Below are 14,457 nucleotides of genomic sequence, written 5' to 3'. Positions count from 1 at the left end.
TGGTGCATCTGGAATATAAAAGGGAGCCATTCCCCTAATGAAAAGAAAGAAGGTGTTGTTAACTCGTAGGAAGGAAAGGGTGGACATCACCCTACTGCAAGAGATGCATCTAACTGATAAGGAACATCTGAAACTGCAGGAGGGGGCTTCTGACAGGGTATTCCTCTCCTCCTTCAGCTGTAAGAGTAGATGAGTGGCTATGCTAGTAAGAAGGAATCTCCCTTTCCAGGTAACGGAGCAAATTAAGGACCAACATGGACGGTTTATCATTCTTAAAGCTCGAATACATGGAGACGAGCATGGTGTCTTGAATGTATATTGTCCCCTGGTGCACACTTTTAAATTTCTAATTGATGCAGTGGCTAAATTAATGAATCTTGCTGCACGATCATAGGAGGGGATTTTAATCACCTCATAGATGCCAAAGTTGACAGGGTGCCAAGGAGCCTGGCAGGTTTACCCGTGCAATCTAAGCAGTTGGTGGACATGTGTGAGGAGTTGGGACTGGTGGATGTGTGGAGTCATCTCCACCCTCATGGAAGAGACTTTACTTTCTACTCCAACCCACCCAAGTGCCATACATGAATTGGCACTTCATTTGGACAGAACATTGGCGAGCAGATTTGGGAATATAGCGGTCTCTGATCATGCGCCAGTGTATTTAGCTGGTAAAATCAAGGGTAGTGGAATGGATACACAGCACTGGCGCATGGACTCATTTCTGTTGGGGGAATAGCATATTTGTTGAGTACATCAGAAGAGGGTTCAGGGCCTTCTGGGATACTAACTCAGGTATGGCCAGTAATCCGGCAATACTTTGGGAGGCCTCTAAGGCATATTTATGAGGCCTGATCATTTTGCATTCTGCGACTAGAAAGAGGCAGAGGGAGGGGCAACAATGGGTGCTGGAGGCCTGGCTGCAGATAGCTGAGGAAGTATATTATAACAGGTCCTCTTTGGTCAAGCTGCAGCAGGTCACATCCCTCAGGGTGGCTCTCGACTCATTGCACACACAAATGGCTAAAAAAGAGGTCTCCTTTGTTTGAATTTGGATATAAGCCAGGTAGATATCTGGCATATTTGACTAGCAGGAAAAAAAGCTTCCCACTCTATTATGTCTGTTAGAGAGAAGGCTGGTACGATTACCGGTGAGTTGAAGAAGATCAATGTTAGATTTAGGAACTATTTCACAGAGCTATATCGGTCAGAGGGAGGCGAACAAGGTGCAGCAAGAATGCAGTCCTTTTTTGAGGACCTGGACCTCCCCAGTATAAACATGGAACAGGCTTCCCTGCTGAATGCATCTATAATGAATCAGGAAGTAATAAGACATCTCCAGGGTGGCAAAGCACTAGGGCCAGAGGGATTCCCAAGTGAATTCTATAAAGAATTCATAAATGTGTTGGTGGAGCCACTTCTGTGAATGTACAACTATTCTTATGCATTGGATTGTCTGCTGTCCCCTCTTAGAGAGGCTAATATCTCCCTCATTTTAAAGAAGGGGAAAGACCCTGAAGAATGTGCTTCATACAGACCAATTTCACTGTTGAATGTAGATTTTCAAATTCTATCCAAGATGCTGGCTCTGAGGTTGGAGAAGGACCTGCCCCATGTTATAAAAGATCAAATGGGTTTTGTCAAGGGCTGTAGCTCCTCCAACAATATCAAGAGAATAGTGAACATAGTGCAGGTATGCCAGCAAAGATTGATCCTGGGTTTGGTGGTCTCCCTAGACGCAGAAAAGGTATTTGACTGCATAGGATGGCCATATCTGTTTGGGGTCCTAGAGCACTTTGTTCTGGGGGGATCCTTTGCCAGATGGGTGGCAGTATTGTATAATGATCCTAAGGTGGTAGTTATTACATATAGTGCTAAGTCAGATAACTTTAATATTAGGAGAGGCAGTTGACAGAGGTGTCCTCTCACACCGCTGTTATTCACCTTGGCAATTGAACCATTAGCTGAGGCTATCAGGAGGGATCCTGAAATAGTGGAGCCAGGGTTGCGAATGGGGGAGCATAAGATCACCCTATATGCTGACGACGTCCTCTTGTTCTCGGCCAATCCAGAGGAGTCTGTTCCTTGATTGATTCAAACAATTAATTTGTTTGGCGGTTTCTCAGGCTACTGGATCAACTGGGGGGATTAGTGGAGGTGCCTAATCTGAAGGATGGAATGCAGTTCCTGTTTAGATGGTCATCAAAAGGTTTTTTGTATTTGGGAATTTTTATTACCCCTTCCTTCCACCAGCTGTATAAAGCTAACTATGTACAACTATTGGAGAGGATAAAACAGGATTTTGCAGCAGTGGCAGGGGTTACCGTTATCATGGTTAGGCCGAATAGTCCTGATTAAGATGAATGTTCTTTCTCGACTGTTGTACCCCATGAGAATGCTCCCTTTGTTGCTATCTAGACGAGTGTCACAGTAGCTCAATGGTTGGCTAGGGTCTTTTTATTTGGTGTCACAGGCGCTCTCTAATTAAATTTACTAAATTGCAGCTTTCACAGGGTGAATCTTCCGGATTTGAAGAAATATCAAAGAAGCACCCTGTTAGCATATGTTGGTGACTGGGTACAAGGGAATTCGGAGTCAAATTGGCTTGATGTTGAAGTCTCGCAGTCAAGATGCCCTCTAGTAAATCTATTATTTATGGATAAGATGAAATCCATGACCGAACAGTGTAAGAATCCGATCATTTTAAATGTGGTGAAAGCCTGGAGGATAATGAGGCAAGACAAGGGTAATTGATCTAAGACTTTGCCATTTACCCTGTTGGTGGGAGCCCAAGGATTTAAACCTGGGGCAATGGGAGAATAAGGGAATCTCATGTCAGGGAGGTTTATTCGAGGGGGAGGTCTTGATATCAGTTAGCCAGTCAAGTCAGAAATATAGATTGTCTAATAGGGACCTTTACCAGTACTTTCAGATAAGGGATTATATACAGAGGAAGACCACACTCTTGGTTCAGTTTTACAAGTCAGATGTGGAGAAAAAAGTACTCCGGTGTATAGGCGTTCTCTCAGTCAGTACTTTGTATCATTTACAGAAAGGTCATTCTTGGGGGATGGGGAAGAACTCCATAGGACGTGGAATCAAGAGCTGGGAAAGGATATTCCATCGGAGGTATGGGAAGACATCTGAGGGAATGCCAGGAAAAATCTCAGTAAATAACAGAGCGCAAGCTGTGCAATTGAAGACCTTACACAGGGCACATATGGCACCACAGAGGCTAGCTAAGTTCAAGAGAGGAGCGTCATCAGTGTATCCCAAATGTAACATTAGTATAGGCACTCGTACACACTGCTACTGGTCATGTTGTAAGATCCAGAGATATAGTAAGGCTATAGTAAGGCAGCTAAAGGATATCCTGGGGATTGAAATTAACGTGGATCCGGTAATTCTTCTTTTCGGGTTGCCAAGTTTGCCCTCTCTGGGGGAACACGAGAAGAGATTGTGTAATATTCTTACCCACTGTGTGAGGAAGAACATTCTAGTGAATTGGACATCGGAAAAACCACCAGGTCTTATGGGATGGCGTAGGCTGATGATGGAGCATCTACCCCAAGACTATCTCACAAATATGGTGCACCACAAAATGGAGAGTCCTTTCTAAATTATATTGACGCAGACTTATCAGCAATATTAATCTCGGCTATGGTATAACTGTGGGAATCAGTATGGGTACTCATGGGGCCCTGGGAGGGGGAGGCTGGAGGAAAAAGAATACAGGAACTATATCTGGAGCTCCCAGGGATCAGAGCCTGAGTGGAGGTGTGATGAGTGAAATAGAATAAAGTAGTGAGATATAATTTAACTTACTTGAATTTAGTTTAGTTTAATATTTAATTTGTTTGTAGTTTAGTTTAAGTAGATAAGTGTGTTCTGGTAGAATATTAGGTCATTTATGACTAATAGTATCGCAATATGAATTTGTTGTACTGCCTCTAATTTTCTGTTTTTTGGTGTTATTCATTTTTTTGTATATAGATGCTTTGTAAAAGATTTAAAAAGGTCTTTACTAAAAATATTTATTAAAAAAAAGTGTTCAACTGCTATAATCACCAATACCAACTTTTATTTTTTGAACTTTTAGACACTGCAGATTGTACAAATGTCTGAAAAGTGAGCTGCCACTCTAGCCTCTGAACTCGGCCATAAAACTTTATTTCAATTGTACTGACTGATCCTTACCTATTTTGTAACTAACAGGAAGAAGATAAAGTTTGTTCCTTCATACAATTCAATACCCAATTCAAGAAATTTTGGACTCACCTCTGGGCAGTCCTGGGGTCTACCTAAAAGTATGAGGCCTACCTTGGCTAAGTTGGAACCACACTCATTTCCAAATGTGAGGTTTGTGGCTTCTTAGCTCCACTCCAGAGACCTCAGCTCTGATGCTTCAATTTTGAGCTGCAGGCTGTGTCTTCTTTCAGATAAAAGATTAAACAGAGGGCCCTGACTGCCCTTCGTGTGTGTGTAAATGATTCCATGACAGTTTGTGAAGAAGAGGATGGAAGCCGTCCCTCATGTTCTGGGCAATGTTTAACAGCAAGTATGAAACGACCAAATTATTGGGTCATTGCTGTACACAATATGTGTTTACTCTGTTACCACAAAGAGGCCAGTTAGCTCAGTTGGTGAGATGGCTAGCACACAAGTTCAGAATAATGATGACATTAGGGATTCAATTCTCGATCTGGCTGGAACAGACTTAAGATCTGCCGCTATATCTTATCCACAAGAGTGGAAGCAGTGACAAAAAAATACTCCTGAGTAGAGCAGGTCAGGATAGAGCCAGTGAATTGACATTGAATGACATTACAACACTACTTTAGTACTCTTGGACATTGCATGCTTGTGAAAACCTTTCTTACACTGATCAGTGACCTGTGTTCCCTTCTGTACTGTGTGTTAATTGCACTGCCATCAAGGATTATTGTGGTTGGGTCTTCCACAACTGCTTCGATGTTTGCAATGTGTATCTGAACTGTTCTTATGGATACTGTGCATTCTGTGTTCCTCTACCTTTATTGTGTTTTGTTCCATTCTCTCCTTCAATTAAAAACAGAATCAGTGGAGCTGGGTGAAAGACAGCTTTAACTTGTTGACAGAATCACATTATTGCATCAACCACAATACAATTATGGCTGTACCTAGGGGGCAGGGGAGAGATGTTCCTGGGAATATGTTCAGGAAAGTGTTTTGGGTGGAATTGAGAAATAAGAAAGGGACGATCACATTACTGGTATTGGATTATTGATCCCTCCCAATAGATGGTGGAAAATCGAGAAACAAATTTGTAAGGAGATCTGTTATTTGTAAGAATAATAGGGTGGTTAGAATAGGGGATTTTAACTTTCCAAACATAGACTGGGACTGCCATAGTGTTAAGAACTTGGATGAAGAGGAATTTAAGTGTCGACAAGAAAATCTTCTGTTTCAGTATGTAGATATACTGAACAGAGAAGGCAGGTAAAAACAAGGACTGCAGATGCTGGAAACCAGATTGTGGATTAGTGGTGCTGGAAAAGCACAGCAGTTCAGGCAGCATCCGAGGAGCAGTAAAATCGATGTTTCGGGCAAAAGCCCTTCATCAAGAACACAGGCAGAGTGCCTGAAGGGTGAAGAGATACATAAGAGGAGGGTGGGGAGTGGGGAGAAAGTAGCATAGAGTACAATAGGTGAGTGGGGGTGGGGATGAAGGTGATAGGTCAGACAGGAGGGTGGGAAAGGTAGCGAAGAGTACAATGCGTGGATGGGGGTGGGATGAAGGTGATAGGTCAGAGAGGAGGGTGGAGTGGACAGGTGGAAAAGAAGAAAGGCAGGTAGGATAGGTCATGGGGACAGTGCTGAGCTGGAAGTTTGGAACTGGGGTGAGGTGGGGAAGGGGAAAGGTGCAAAACTTGACGTACTCTTGGGAAATAAGGCAGGGCATGTAACGCAGCACTTTGGGACCAGCGACCATAATTCTATGAGTTTTAAAATAGAGATGGAAAAGGAAAAACTGAATCTCAAAGTTAAAATTCTAAATTTGGGGAATACAAATTTTGACGGTATTAGACAAAGTTGATTGGGGGCAGATGTTTGCAGGTCAAAGGATGGCTGGAAAATGGGAAGCCTTCAAAAATGAGATAATGAGAATCCAGAGACAGTATGTTGCTGTTCGGGTGAAAGGAAAGGCTGGTAGGTATAGGGAATGCTGGATGACTGGAGAAATTGTTGTTTTGGTCAAGAAAAACAATGAAGCGTATGTCAGGTATAGTCAGCAGGGGTTGAGTGAATCCTTAGCGTATAAAGGCAGGAGTATACTTAAAAGGGATGTCAGGAGGGCGAAAAGGGGACAAAAGATAGCTTTGGCAAATAGGGTTAAGGAGAATCAAAAGGGATTTTATAAATACATTAAGGACAAAAGAGTAACTTGGGTGTTAATAGGGCCCTTGAATATCAGCAAGGCCACCATGTCTGGAGCCGCAGAGGATGGGGGATATACTAAACAAGTATTTTGCATCCATGTTTGCAGTGGAGAGTGATATGAAATATATGGAATGTGGGGAAATAAATAGTGATATTTGAAAAATGTCCATATTACAGAAGAGGGAGTGCTGGACGGCTTAAAACGCATAAAGGTGGATAAATCCCCAGGACGCGATCAGGTATACCCTACAACTAGGGAAGTGGTTGCTGGGCCCCTTGCTGAGATGTTTGTATAAATGCTAGGCTTGGGTGAGGTGGCAGAAGACTGGAAGTTGGCTAACATGGCGCCACTATTTGAGAATGATGGGGAGGAAAAGCCAGACTGGTGAGCCTGTCAGTGGTGGGCAAGTTGTTTGAGGGATTCCTGAGGGACAGGATTTGTGTGTATTTGGAAAGGCAAGGACTGATGAGGGTTAGTAAACATTGCTTTGTGACTTGGAAATAATGTCTCACTAACTTGATGGAGCTTTTTGAAGATGAAACGATGAGGATTGATGAGGGCAGAGCAGTGGACGTGACCTATATGGACTTCAGTAACAAGTTCAACAAGGTTCCTCGCGGTAGACTGGCTAGCAAGGTTAGACCACATGGAATACAGGGAGAACTAGCCATTTGGATACAGAACTGGCTTGAAGATAGAAGAGGGTTGGTGGAGGGTTGCTTTTCACACTGGAGGCCTGTGATCAGCAGTGTGCCACAAGGATTGATGCTGGATCATTTTTATATAAATGATTTGGATGTGAACATAGGAGGTATGGTTAATAAGTTTGCAGCTGACACCAAAATTGGAGGTGTAGTGGACAGCAAAGAGGGTTACCTCAGAGTATTGTGGGATTTTGATCAGATGGGCCAATGGGCCAAACAATGGCAGAGTTTAATTCAGATAAATGTGAGGTGCCGCATTTTGGAAAGGCAAATCAGGGCAGAACTTTTATGGTCCTGGGAACTAGAGACCTTGGAGTGCAGGTCCATTGTTCCTTGAAAGTGGAGTCACAGGTAGATAGGATAGTGAAGAAGGTGTTTGGTACGCTTCCCCTTATTGGTCATAAACATTGAGTATAGGGGTTGCGAGGTCAAATTGTGGCTGTACAATACATTGGTTAGGCCACCTTTGGAAGTTTAAAGGCAATTCTGGTCTCCCTGCTATAGGAAAGATGTTGTTGTTAAAATTGATTTAACAATTTTAAATCAACTCTGTGGCCAGAGTTGGAGGGTTTGAGCTCGAGGGAGAGGCTAAATAGTTTGCAGCTATTTTCCCTGGAGCATTGGAGGCTGAGGGGGGGAATGACCTTATAAAAGTTTATAAAATCATGAGCATGAATAGGATAAATAGACAAGGTCTTTTCCCCAGAGTTATGACTCCAAACTCAAGGGCAGAGGTTTAAGGTGAGAGAGGAAAGATTTAAAAGGGAGCTAAGGGGCAAACTTTTCATGTAGAGGGTGGTGTGTGTATGGAATGAGCTGCCAGAGGAAGTGATTGAGGCTGGTATAATTGCAACATTTAAAAGACCATCTTGGGGCGGGGGGTGTCTTTGAATAAGAAGGGTTTAGAGGGAGATGGGCTATGTGCTAGCAAATAGGACTAGGTTTATTTTGGATATCTGGTTGGTATGGATAGGTTGGACTGAAGGATCTGTTTCTGAGGGTCTGTTTCTGTTCTGTACATCTCTATGACTCTATGACTGAATAGCCAGGATCTTCAGACCACTGATAGTGAATAATCCATCCTACAATTCTGTCCAGAGCAGAGATACCACATTCTGAACAAAATGAATCCAAGTTGTAAGACTTTGCAGAGAGGGAATAATTAATGCCTTATTGACGTTCAGTAAATGTGTTAAAAGATGGATTTCCATAGGGGTCTGAACAGTGAGCCACCAGAGAGATGATAAAATCAGAAAACACTTCAATGAACATAAACAAAACATTTCCTCTTTTTAGGGGAGGGTAGAGATAGGGACCATGTGCATAAGACAATCAATAACAGTAGAAATTCAGGAAATAACATGCCTAGCCAGAGAGTTGGAAAGGGGAACTCACTACAATATGGAATGATTGAGGTGAATAACATAGCTGCATTTGTGGAGAGGCTTGGTAAGTGAATGAGGATGGATAATAGGGTTAAATGAAATATAACGCTGGTATAGATGGGTTAGACTGAGTGCCCTATTCCTGTGCTGTACATTCTTTGTAAAACACTGTGCCAGCACACACCCTTTATGGAGTCATAGAGATGTACAGCACAGAAACAAACCCTTCAGTCCAACTCGTCCATGACGACCAGATATCTAAAATTAATCTATTCCCATTTGCCAGTAGTTGGCTCATATCCCTCCAAACCCTTCCTATTCATGTACCCATCCAGATGCCTTTTAAATGTTGCAATTGTACCAGCCTCCACCACTTCTTCTGGCAGCTCATTGAAACATTAGCCCCTTAGTTCCCTTTTAAATTTTTCACCTCTCACCTTAAACCTAGGCTCCAGTTCTGCAATCCCCCACCCAGGGAAAATGCCTTGTCTATTTACCCTATCCATGCCCCTCATGATTTTATAAACCGCTAGAAGGTCACCCCTCAGCCTCCGACACTCCAGGTAAAACAGCCTCAGCCTATTCAATTTCTTCCTATAGGTGAAATCCTCCAACCCTGGCAACATCCTTGTAAATCTTTTCTGAACCCTTTCAAGTTTCACAACATCCTTCCTATAGGAGGGAGATGAGAATTGCACAATATTCCAAAAGTGGCCTAACCAATGCCCTCGACAGCCACAGTCTGACTTCCCAACCCCTATTCTGTCCATTAAGCTTATAATAAGACAACCTGTTCTGAGACAGCGTCAGTTACAGTGTTGTAAGGATTCTTCTCAGTCATCCTTCCCACAGCCTGGGTTGGCTGAGTCATCAGTACTTTGGGTATTTTTGACTTACTGAATCACAAGTTATTAATAGTAGTGACATAGCAACAACAAGGCCTGTAACAGTGTAAACAAGGCCAAACTTCACTTCTAGAGGGGCAGAAAAGAAATGTAGAGACGTGTTCACTTTCATTAGATAACATGTTCTCAGGTTTGCCTTTGCATACAACTTGGGTGGTCTGAAGGGATCTGGATATTGGGCCTCAGACCCTATCATCCTGATTGGGAGCAATCCTTTGAAAGATCATAACATTCCAGCAATATACATAACTCTATGATAAGATATTCTTTCTCTGTTGGTCCTATTTGATGAGAAGACACTGACAAAATGAACAAGCAATGCAAAACTTCAAACACAGGTAGCACTTGTCCCATACGGTACTGTTAACCACCCCCCCCCCCCAACCCTCACCAATAATGCTGGGATAGGCTCTGGAAGCAGATTGTGTGTTAGCATCAGTAATAATAATTCTTGATTTTAGGATTCTAAACAGATTGGATATTATCGATAATGATGAGCTGTCTCTTCCTATGTCGTACAGAAAATCCTGAGGGTGAACTAGAGAGTGAGGTAGACAGTGAGTAAGAGTGAGTGAGAAAGATCCAGCATGCAAATGAGCAAGCAGAAGAATGAGGGAGAGAGACAAAACAAGAATGAGCACAAGAGCAATTGAGAGAGTGAACGAGAATGCAAGCATGAGAGTAAGTGAGACACTGAGTGAGAGAGCAAAAGAGGGAGAGACTGAACAAGAGAGCAAGCATTAGAGTGAGAGAGAGAGATTAAGTCACCTAGACTCAAAATGTCAGCTTGCTCTCCATGGATGCTGTCTGACTGTCTGTGATCACCAGCATTTGTTGTTTTCAGTATTCATTCCAGCATCTGCAGTATTTTGCTCCTAGAGATTGCACGAAAGCGCGAACACGAGGGTAAGTGAGAGGTCAAGTGAGACGGCGAGCCAAGACAGCCAGTGAGAGAATTAATGAGAGCACAAGCTAGTGAGAGACTGATTTAGAGTGAATGAGAACGTTAGTGACAATGAGTGAGAGAATAAGTGAGAGTGAGCAGAAGACTGAGCCACAAACATGATTGACAGAGAGTGATGGAGTGAGAGAGAGAGAGACATCGAGTGAGATATTGAGTAAGACAGCATGAATGAGAGAGGGTTTGAAATTAGAAAACAGGCCAAAGTCACTGAAGCTGAAGAGAGTGGCTGGATTGTGGGTAAGTACTTGGTGAGATGTCTGTTCTCATGGTAGTGGGTATTAGGGCAGGCTGTATCCGTGGTCAGGAAGAATAAGACCGCTGGACACTCAGTTAGTGGTAACTTTACCTTTTATTAAACATTGTTCTATCTCTTTACAGATAAACACTTAACGCAGAAGTATATCACTTGCTGGCATCTATGGTCATGTGATCTCTTACATTACTAATTGTAGGTTACCTATTTTCATATTTGGCATTAACCCTTTATATTACAAGATGAAAAGGGCTGGGAGGAGGTTTGGCTGGAGAATGAACATTGGCTCTGAGTTTTTGAGCTGAATGACCTAATTCTGTAATTACACACGGCAGGCTGCTGTGATATGCTAGTTGATATGCTATTTTGCATTATTTATGGAACCAACTGCAGCCTCAGTCTCAGTGTTGGCCTTTACAGTCTCCAATCAAGTTGCAGAGTTGTTTTGCAAGTGCACATCTAAATACTACAATATTCTGAGGGTTTCTGCTTCTACCATTCTCACAGATAGCGAGTTCCAGATTCCCACCACCCTCTGGGTGAAAACACTTTTCCTTGCTTCAGATCAGCTGAAAGACTGGAGAAGCTGGGATTATTCACCTCAGGGCAGCTATGGTTAAGGGGACATTTGAAGGAGGTGCTCAAAATCATGCCTGATTCTGATAATGAGTAAATCTGGAACAACTCTTTCCAGTGGCAGAAGCCACAGATTTATGGTAATTGGGAAAATAAACTAGTGCAAGACAAGGAGGATGCTGTGATTTGGAATGAAGTGGCTGAAGTGTCAGATTCAATAATAACTCTCAAAGGAAGTTGGACATAAAACCTGAAGGTCTATGGGGAAAGAGGAGGGGAATAAGGATTTTGGGTAATCCAAGATGGAGGATGGGAAAAACTTTCTGGCTGCAACAGCTGCTCCTTTCTTTTGAGGTATTTTAGGTGTTGGAGGTGATTTCCTCGAATTCCAGGAGCAGCAATTACTGTTTTATATGCTGTTGCATTGTTTTGGAACTTTAGAGAACAAAAAAGTCAAAGCAATAGCAGTTTTGAAAGGGAGAGGAACAGGCAAAGGAAGCACATGGTGAGGACAGTGCAGGAGAGAGAGAGGAAGAAAGAACCTGACACCACAGTGAACTTGCACAGTTACTGCCTTTGCTGTTTGAATTCATGTATCGCTGGACATCTGAGTGCATCTGGGAAAATTAAAAAACAGTGAAATTTGCAACTCATCTTGGAGGGACTTGTTTGGGAAAGGTCACAGCACAGAAGCAGATAAGTGGATTTTAAGCACATCCTTAAAATAAGTCTGCAGTCGTGAGTAGAGTGGGTTCTTTCTTGATTAGATGTTTTCTTGACTTATGTTTCTTGATTAAAGTTCAGAAGCTGAGGGGTGACCTTGTAGAGGTTTATAAAATCAGGAGGGGCATGGATAGGATAAATAGACAAAGTCTTTTCCCTGGGGTGGGGGAGTCCAGAACTAGAGGGCATAGGTTTAGGGTGGGAGGGGAAATTATATAAAAGAGACCTAAGAGGCAACTTTTTCACTCAGAGGGTGCTACGTGTATGTAATGAGTTGCCAGAGGAAGTGGTGGAGGCTAGTATAATTGCAACATTTAAAAGGCACCCGGATGGGTGTATGAATAGGAAGGGTTTGGAGGGGTATGGGCCAGGTGCTGGCAGCTGGGACTAGATTGGGTTGGGATATCTGGTTGTCATGGATGAGTTTGACCGAAGGGTCTGTTTCCGTGCTGTACATCTCTATGACTCTAATTAGACAGATTCCTTGGCTCTGTCAAAAAGACAGCGCATGCGTAATGGCCCAAATGGCCACCTTTTGGACTCTGGGTCTACTGGAGAATGTGATCCTGTCCAGAGACAGCTCACTGTTATCCAGGACCCTCAGTCAGTCAGTCCCACTCAGGTCTCTGAACAAAGGATTGAGAATCCAGGCTGAAAGTCCAGTGCAACAACTGAGGGAGGCTGCACTGTTGCATGCATCACCTATCATATCAAATACCGAACCATGCCTTCACCGCCCTTTTGAGTGATGAAAACGATCCACATTTACATCAACCATTTTGAAGAAAGATAGAGGTATCCTGACCAAGTCTTCAATAAATATTATTAAATTAAAATGTTTTTGAGCATTGAGGTTCTGGAGGTCTTTCTTCATTTACTGGGGGCTATCATCTATTTTTGCTATGTCTAGAGTCTTTGCTGCAATGAACAGGCAGTGACTGCATCCTGGGAATGGAATGGAACACATTATTCTGCTGCTCTGAAGGTCATAACAATCTGTATTGGATTTCTGGGCCTGCCCTTGAGATGACCCAGGGCTGCTGCTCATTCTTGTGTCAAGTGAGTAACTAATGCCACATGTGTTTCCAAGACACCTCCTAACCACTTTGGACTGCATTGCCAAGAGCTCCGCTGTCTACTGTCCTTGATGGATTAGAACCTCTTCCTGTCCAATATACACCAAGGTCTTTCCAAGGCAATAGGGAAACCAAATGAAATGAGAACAGAATGTTTACCACTCAAAAGTCCTTCCCAAGGTGTCCTAAGTGTCACTGAGGAAGCTTGCATTGATCCAAACTGCTCATGAGCTTGGTGTGGTCTTGGGCAGGAAAAGTTCCCAATTCATTGAGGTGTGGGCGGGGGATATACGCAGGAGATTTTTGGGTAATGCTTTGATTGTCCAGTAGTCCACAGTGTTAGAAGGTGGCAGCAGAGCAATCAAGGGCTTCCTTTGGCACTTTCTGATGCAAACTTGGGAAGTCTCCTGCATGCAGAGTGCAGATGGGACTGTGTCCAGTGTGACTGACCAAGTCATTGTAAGCTCCATAAGAAGGATTGTGAAGCAATTGTTCCCATTCATTGAGGTGCTCTCATTGGATGTTGCCATTGGCAGAATCACCATCCTCCACTGTAATGCCACCAACACAGGACCAAATGAGACAGTAAGAGGCAATGAAGTGCAGGAGGCAGAAGGGCATACTCCGAGACACAATAATGCAGGATGTTCTCCAATTGAGAAGTGACTACTTCTACCATCCACATTCTATCTAACTTTTCATACCCAGTAGTGGAGCTTCCATAGTCACTGATATCTTGCTTATCCTGCCTATTGCCTTCATTTCCATAGTTTATATCTTTCCTTCCACAGCATAGCTCTTATCAACCCCATAATCACCTTTCCTTCCCAAACAACTCACTGATTATTTTACCTCGTATGGTGCCAAAACATCTGAAAACAAACCTTTCAACTCAGCGAGCAAACTTACATCCGGAACTGAGATGTTACCTCAGGAATCAATGTAGGTCAGTGAACACATGGATGACAGGGGATTGGGACTTGATGTGAATGATTTAGATCGATACTCCCAGTGGAATACTGAGGAATTGCTGCTTTATCAGAGGTGCTACCTGACCTCACATGTCGATTAAGCAGTTTTTTTTATTATTCACTTGTGAAATGTGGGCGTGTAAGGCTGGACCAGTATTTATTGCCTGTACACAGTTGCCCTTGAGATGGTGATGGTGGTGAGCTGTCTTTTTGAACTGCTGCAGTCGATACCCTTAGGGAGAGAATTCCACAATTTTAACCCAGTAACACTGAAAGAATGGAAATATATTTCCAAGTCAGGATGGTGAGGGTAACTTGCATGTGGTGGTGTCCCCATGTACTATTTCAAAGGTGATCATGGGAGATCTCCCAATGCTTTGGCCAGTGTTTGCTGCCAAAACCAATGTCACTGAAACATTTTACCTGCTGACTGTGGGATCTTGCTTTGTGCAAGACAGTCGTCATGTTTCCTACTTTGCAAC

At 43.1% G+C, this 14,457-nt stretch overlaps 1 protein-coding gene across 1 annotated transcript in view; it reads right to left on the bottom strand.

Moving 5' to 3' along the window:
• khdrbs2 (KH domain containing, RNA binding, signal transduction associated 2) overlaps positions 1 to 14,457 on the bottom strand; it is a 622,325-nt gene that overhangs the window by 13,269 nt on the left and 594,599 nt on the right. The gene's annotated exons all lie outside the window — the stretch shown is intronic.

This window comes from Chiloscyllium punctatum, chromosome 3 (assembly GCF_047496795.1).
Source record: "Chiloscyllium punctatum isolate Juve2018m chromosome 3, sChiPun1.3, whole genome shotgun sequence".
In the NCBI taxonomy this organism is placed as follows: Eukaryota; Metazoa; Chordata; class Chondrichthyes; order Orectolobiformes; family Hemiscylliidae; genus Chiloscyllium; species Chiloscyllium punctatum.
The sequence above is the reverse complement of the archived record's forward strand: the minus strand, read 5'-3'. Positions and strand labels throughout refer to the sequence as shown.